We start from the raw sequence: 7,227 nt of genomic DNA, 5'->3' as shown, positions 1-7,227 counted from the left end.
AGCCTTAGAAAGGTAGATGAGATGGCCAAGGTCACACCATTAGCTTTAGTGTCTAAATTGGGATTGACACTCAGGGCTCTAATATTATTCTATAATCGTCTCCTTTGGAGATTCTTCAACAGTTTGTTCGCTTTCTCAGAATCATCTGGACTTTGTTCTAAATTCACTGCCCTCAATGAAATATGTGGAAACTGGAAGGAACTCCTTTAACACTACATCTTTGATTAAACCTACTGCAATAGGGGCTCCTGAGTGGCTCAGTCAGTTAAGTAGCCAACTACAGCTCAGGTCATGATCTCACAACTTGTGGGTTCGAGCCCTGAGTCGGACTCTGTGCTGACAGCTCAGAGACTGGAGCCTGCTTCGGATTCTGTGTCTCCCTCTCTCTCTCTACCCCTCCCCCCCTCTCTCTCTCAAAAATAAACATTAAAAATAAAAAAAAAACCTGCAATAAATTGGTGCCATTAATCCCATTCATGCACTATTTGCCTTATTTTCTTGTGTTTCTTTCTAGATTCCATGTTCATTTGTTTCTATAATCCATATTACATTGGGGTGCCTGGGTGGCTCAGTTGGTTAAGCGGCCAGCTTGAGCTCAGGTCATGATCTCATGGTCTGTGGGTTCTAGCTCTGCGTTGGGCTTTGTGCTGACAGCTCAGAGCCTGGAGCCTGCTTTGGATTCTGCGTCTCCCTCTCTCTGCCCTTCCCCTGCTCGTACTCTGTCTCTGTCTCTCTCTCTCTCTCAAAAATAAATAAACATTAAAATTTTTTTTAAAAATCCATGTTATACTAGAGTTGAGCCGGGGCTTGCAAATGCACAAATTGAATTCTGTAATCTTCTAGAAACTATGAATTTCTCCTTAAATGTTAAAAAAAAATTGTTTAATGTTTATTTATTTTTGAGAGACAGAGCGCGAGTGGGGAGCACAGAGCCCAATGTGGGGCCTGAACCCCCCCATTCTTGAACCCCCCTCGCTTGAACTGCGAGATGACAACCTGAGTTGAAGTTGGTCGCTTAACCCACTGAGCCACCCAGGTGCCCCGCCCCTTTAAAAAATTTTTTTTAAATGTTTTTTATTCATTTTTGAGAAAGAGAGAGAGAGACAGAGAGAAAGAAAGACAGAGCACAAGCAGGGGAGGGGCAGAGAGAGAAGGAGACAGAATCTGAAGCAGGCTCCAGGCTCCCAGCTGTCAGCACAGAACTGTGAGATCATGACCTGAACCGAAGTCAGCCACTTAACTGAGTCACCCAGGCACCCTGTGAAGACATATTTCAATAAAGGCAATCAAGGAAAAGTGCTCTATTTTCTGGGGGCAGAGAGAGAGGGGAACAGAGGATCTGGAAGGCTCTGTGCTGACAATAGCAAGCCCAACCGAACTCACGAACAGTGAGATCACGCCCTGGGCTGAAGTGAGACACTCAATCGACTGAGCCACCCAGGTGCCTCTTATATTTTTTTTGAGAACTCTCTACACCCAATGTAGGCTCGAACCCACTATCCCAAGATCAAGAGTCACTGCTCTACTGACTGAGCCGGCCAGGTGCACCTTATGGCTTTCTATCTTGCTAGTGCTTCTCTTTACATGCTTCTTAATCTTCTTTGCACAATGAAGAGTTACTCAGTTTTTAAGCAGGGAGAGGAGGAAGCTTCTGCTTTCCAGGTCAGCACTAATTAATGAATGATGGTGTAGTTTCTGGGGAACCTAATAGCACGAGAGCAATTATGCTTGTGACGTTCCCTGGTGAGCTCAACAAGGTAAGTACAAAGATGACTGAGATTAATTAAATATAAGTTCTGACTAACTCATGTCAGTATAAGGGTGTTTTTTCCTCAACTTTTGTATCAATGCCCTTGTGAATGCAAAATGCCTACTCTGATCGTGCGTATTACAAAGCAAAGATGTTCTTTGTTCTTTGGGAAGGTGGCTAAATAGTGACAAGATGGATTTTTTTGGTAGTTATAATTGCTCTCACTTTATACTCGTGGCCGAAAGGTCTTTGATCTTTTTTTTTAAATGCTAAATGCAATTTAAGAAAAAATGGTTTTCTTATCCTAACTTCAAATGTCATGGGTATGAAGGATGTTCTAAAACTACTCCAACTCCTTCAAATTTGCAGCTTTACAGACATGGGCAGATGGGAGCAAGGGAGGGGTGTTTTGTTTAGTATGAGAAACTTGAAGTGATTTATGTCTATCTATATCTGTATCTATACCTATACCTTTATTGATACCTATACCAATATCTATATCATCTGTATATATCTACATCTTTTATTTTTATCTATACCTACGTCTATAGCATCAAATACATTACAGGGCACATCTGATTTGAACGACTGGAGAATAGATCACAGGCTGAGGCTCCTAAGTTAAGCACTCCAGCATGAGTCATCATCAGCCTACTGACAAGCTATTATCAGAGTTCCATCGTTCCAGAGGTCTTGTTTTACTCTAACACATATGGTAATATACTATGCTGAGGCCCGCATACAGGTTCGTGTAAAGGTTTTCGTGGAATCACTGGTCATCAGCGTTCAGATGCCCGAAATACCCTGTTGTCACCCCTCCCTACCCCTCAGAGTTATTGAATGGCTCTCAGTTTATACACTTGGGAGGGGGGGTGGCCAACCGCTGATGTCATCAGGAACCCATCTTGAAGCGTTACCACGTAAATATGAATAGAAATAGAGCCCTGACAGTGCTAACAGTTTCGACGGGTGCTGCTTGCCTTGGTACAACTGGTGGATCAAAACTCTGCCATTTTGAAATTAGTTCCAAATTTATTACTGCAGCAAACGTCCACTGGGCACTGGCTATGTGCCGGACCTGGGTGATGCCACCGGAGATACCATGGTGAATGAGTCAGACAAAGCCCCTTTCATCATGGGGACAGCTTCTTTCATTTCTAAGCAATAACAAGCCAGTGTTTTTAACGAAGAGAAAAAATATTCCCTCAAACTTCTGGACTTAGAATTTTGATCGAGGGCCTTTCAGATTAGTGAGGGATAAAGGAGAGTTTCTTAACCTCCTCCCATGAACACACCCGAAGATACTCTTCCCTCGTTAACGGGATCCCCGCTGTAACGAGTTAGTCAATTATGTATATCCGGGGAGGGAACAGTAGGAGGGATTGTATCAATTTCTCAGGGCTCGTGTAATTTGCAGAAGCTCCTCAGGTAATTTTGATATCCTTTAATACGTTCTCTTTTTGCTAGTCTATCGAGGTTATTGTTCCCACGTGCGCACACGTTCATGGTTTTTTGAGTGTTCTACGATTGTAGCTGCAGGATTCGGGAGGACTCTGGGGATGGTACGCTGGTGGCAGTGGGGTTGTGTGACTTGGTGCAGTAAAGGGAGACGCAGATATGAAGACAGAACCTGGGAAAATGCGAGCTAGGAACTTGATCTGGGAAGAATTGATCATTAATGATGAAGTCCAACAGTCCCACACCACCAGAGACAAACCGAAGTCTAACTTACTTAGGTTAATGAACTCGTAACGGGACAGAGTGCGCCAAGGGACCCAGGGAGGGCCTCACCAAAAAAGGAGGAGGCTAGGTTATTGCAAGGTGCGTGGGAAAGGTGGAGTTGGGTAAGATTTAGATGAAAGAGTGTTACGACGGTTTCAAAGAGGAGCAAAGCTGTGAGTAATATTTTGTAAACATTTAATAATATTCTTAGCAACATCAGGTCTGGGCTGAACGGCATACTCGGAGTCCTATTTCCTTGGATTAATGCACAATGCTGTGTGTCCAAATCCTTTACCGGACGGTCTGCACCTCGGCTGAAAATCAAGGCTGTTTCTTTGTGTCAAAGTGACCCACAGGCTCCCATCATTCAGGCAAGAGCAAGGGTTCCGTTCTCACTGATACTCAACTCAGTTTCCCACAGTCTGTGACTTTAGAGAACGAGTTTTCTTAGCCCTATGTCCTTGGTGTTAATTAACAAAAGCAGTTTTTGCAGCTTCACACGGGTGTGACAAGGTGCAAAAGTACATTTTTTTTTTACTGAGGCACCAAGAGACAATAGATGTAAACTTCTAAACTTGCCAGAGTAGGAAGCAAATCTCAAAGGAAATATCTCAGCTCCTCGTTGACTCTTAAAAATCCCTCACTCAAAACAGGATCGTACAAAGGCAGTGGAAGTGGGGTTTGGGTAGGATCTGTGAGGAAGTTTTCTTCCGAGAAAGCAATGCTGAGTCCCACCTAACCTCTGGTCCAAGGTCTTCCTCCTTGATCTCCCTGAGGAGGGGTGTCAGGAGGATCAAAGTGGGTTTGTGTTCTCTGATTCTTGGAGTCTCTGGCTTTTTCCTAAGATATCTAAAATGGAGAGACTGAAGGTGTTCGCTTGAGGCGTTAGTTCAGAGAGACAGCAGGGAAGGAGAGGGAGTACTCAAGACCCATGTGCTCTGAGAATCCACCAAGCTCTGGCATCTGGGTCGGTGGGAGTTAAGTATGTGTGAAGGTTTCTCGAGGACCCGAGGAGAGCCGTTTGTGAGAGAGAGCTGTGCTGGAGATGTGTAAATCTTTTTTTTTTTTTTTTCAATTTTTTTTTAACATTTATTATTGAGAGAAAGAGAGAGACAGACCGTGAGCAGGGGAGGGGCAGAGAGAGAGGGAGACACAGAATCCGAAGCAGGCTCCAGGCTCTGAGCTGTCAGCACAGAGCCCGACGCGGGGCTCGACCTCACAAACCAAGATCATGACCTGAGCCGAAGTCAGCCGCTCACCCGAATGAGCCACCCAGGCGCCCCTGGAGATGTGTAAATCTTGCCCAAGAGCAACAACTGGAGAGGTGATCAAGGGGAGAATTTGTAGAAAGTAGCCTTCCGGGAACCAGAAACTAAGGGTCCTCCTGGGCGCGGGAAGCGGCAGCCAGAGAAAACTGCATTGACCAGGACAGGAGAGACAGTCAGATGTTTCAAGTTCAGGTCTCTAAGATTGTTAGAAAGCACCTGAGAGGGGAAGTGCTCCGTGTAGTCCTTGGCCAGGCCCAGAGCAACGTCTCCCCGCAGCAGGAAGAGCTGAGCACAGATGCCAGATCTTTGGAGTACTCTCCTCTCCTTACCTTGTGAATTTGGAGGCGGTTCCTTCTCCCCTTCCTGGGAGGACCCAGACTGCCTGGGACCCTGGCTGAGGGAGTGGAGGGAAGGCCTATCTGAATGAAGCTTGAAGTGTTGATCAAAGTGTATTGGCATTCATACGAAAATTTCTCAATGAAAACTATATTTTATGGCTTAAACTGATCAAAGGATTTTTGTTATCTAAAAGCTATCAGAGAAGTTATGGGACTGCCCACATGTTCATCTAAGTGTCGAAGGAACATGGGCAGGTGAAGGTCCACCTTCTGCTTGTATCGTTTCATTGGTCCTGACTGTTCTATGTGCTGGTTTCAGCTGAGCCGAGAGCAGTGTTCACGGATATTCACCAACCTGGCAGGTGCTTTTGCTCTTTAGGTAAATCAGTGTCAAGAGGTATACTTGACACAGGGAAATTGGGAATCAGTGGAAGACTTAAATGGGAATGGCAGCTCGAAAGTGGAAGAGACATGGGTACTTCGTGTCTGGAAGCCAACTGAAATAAACAGATTTCAAGAAAGCGGGCAGTCACCATCGAAGACTTTGGTCTTGGCCTCTGGGCCTCCGTCTTAGTGTGAAAGGACAGGCAAAGACTTTCACTGAATAGATAATGGAGCCCCACTGACTGACTCCACAAAACGTTGGGTAGCGGGGGCAGGATGCATGCCTATCTGGCAATCTGTCTAGTGCCTGTTCTCTGGGAAGTCACTGGCTGTCAACAGAGATGGGCCCTGGCAGCCATGTTGGTGGTCCCCACTCTCCCCACACCTCCATGATCACAGGTGGTGGGGTAGAGTGGAGACGGACCAGGCATAGCCACTCGTATTTTCTCTCCATAGAATTTGGGATTGTGTCAAGGTAGTTGATTAGGTTGGGGGTTGGAGAGCACTAAGGTAGCTTTACTTTGCTGAACTTTGGAGCCCTGAAAGCTGTTTTCGAGAGAATGGGAGAGTAGAAAGAGGCTGGTTTGAAGACAGAGAAAACTACAGCCAAGTTCCTCTTGTCTTTCAAGTCAAGACTGACTTATCTTTGCCCTTGGATTCTACGTTACCCCTCTGTCTTAAGCATTAATCTTTGAACTCTATTATTGGGGCACAGAGATTACTTTTCAGTGGCTTTGAAGCATTCTGCCATACATTTCAGTGGTTACATTTTTTATTTACTTTTTAACTTATTTAGTTGCTGCATCTTTTGATTCACCTGCCACTACCAGCTGGATGCACCAAGATATTTTGACATTCTCAGCATTTCCACTGATTAGCCCTCCACAGTGCAGGGTCGGGGGTGGGGGGGCTCTCTTTTCTTACAGATATCTGGTAATGGTGTGAGTTCGACCAGTAAAGAGAAAGCCATGGTCAGAAGCACGCGAAAGGCCAGAACTGGTAGAACAGATCTCTAACTCTGAGGGCTTCAGCTCTGTCCTAATTCTGGCCAAATAGGATTAATACTGTTAACTCATTACTATCCTAAAAGGAATGTCATAGTTATAAGGGTGTGTGTGCAATTTTTAATGACTTGTGTTGAAGAAACGAAGGAGATAATGTGAAACAACAGTCTGTTTCTTCTCATGCTTTGCTCAGCTCTTATGCTTTCAGAATGCTGCTTCTAATTGGATTTTTGTTTCCACATTCTGGGTTCATCCATCCTAGGCAAACTTGCGACGTGGGGAAAGTTGATTTTTTATGCAATGCTTTCTAAGGCTTTGCCTTAGATTTCCTTCTTCTGGACTGTGGCCCAATGTTCCTTTGTTGTGGCTCCCTGGATCTAGAACCTGTAGCCTTTCACTGGGATGATGCCCTACTGATTCAGTGATCCCTCATTTCTTTCAGGATGATCTCCTTGGCCCTTTCTGGATTCTGTTCCGATAGCACCCTTGATTTCCTTACCACTTGTGCAGTAACAATTTGTAGATACACCTGGGTTGGTATCATACTCAATATTATACCCCCACAGCTAGCCTATCCCTGCAAAATAGTAGGTTCTTACTAGATCTATGCCTGATAGGCTGGCCTGGTGAATGAATGTCCACTTCTTTGGTGACTCTGAAAAGGGAAAAGAAAATCATGATTTTATTCCAACATCCTGTTACCTTATCAGGAATCTACGATAAAATACAACCTTCCTACCACTGCCTACAAGGCCCTGCCT

This window comes from Lynx canadensis, chromosome B4, assembly GCF_007474595.2.
Source record: "Lynx canadensis isolate LIC74 chromosome B4, mLynCan4.pri.v2, whole genome shotgun sequence".
NCBI classification, from domain to species: Eukaryota; Metazoa; Chordata; class Mammalia; order Carnivora; family Felidae; genus Lynx; species Lynx canadensis.
The sequence above is the reverse complement of the archived record's forward strand: the minus strand, read 5'-3'. Positions refer to the sequence as shown.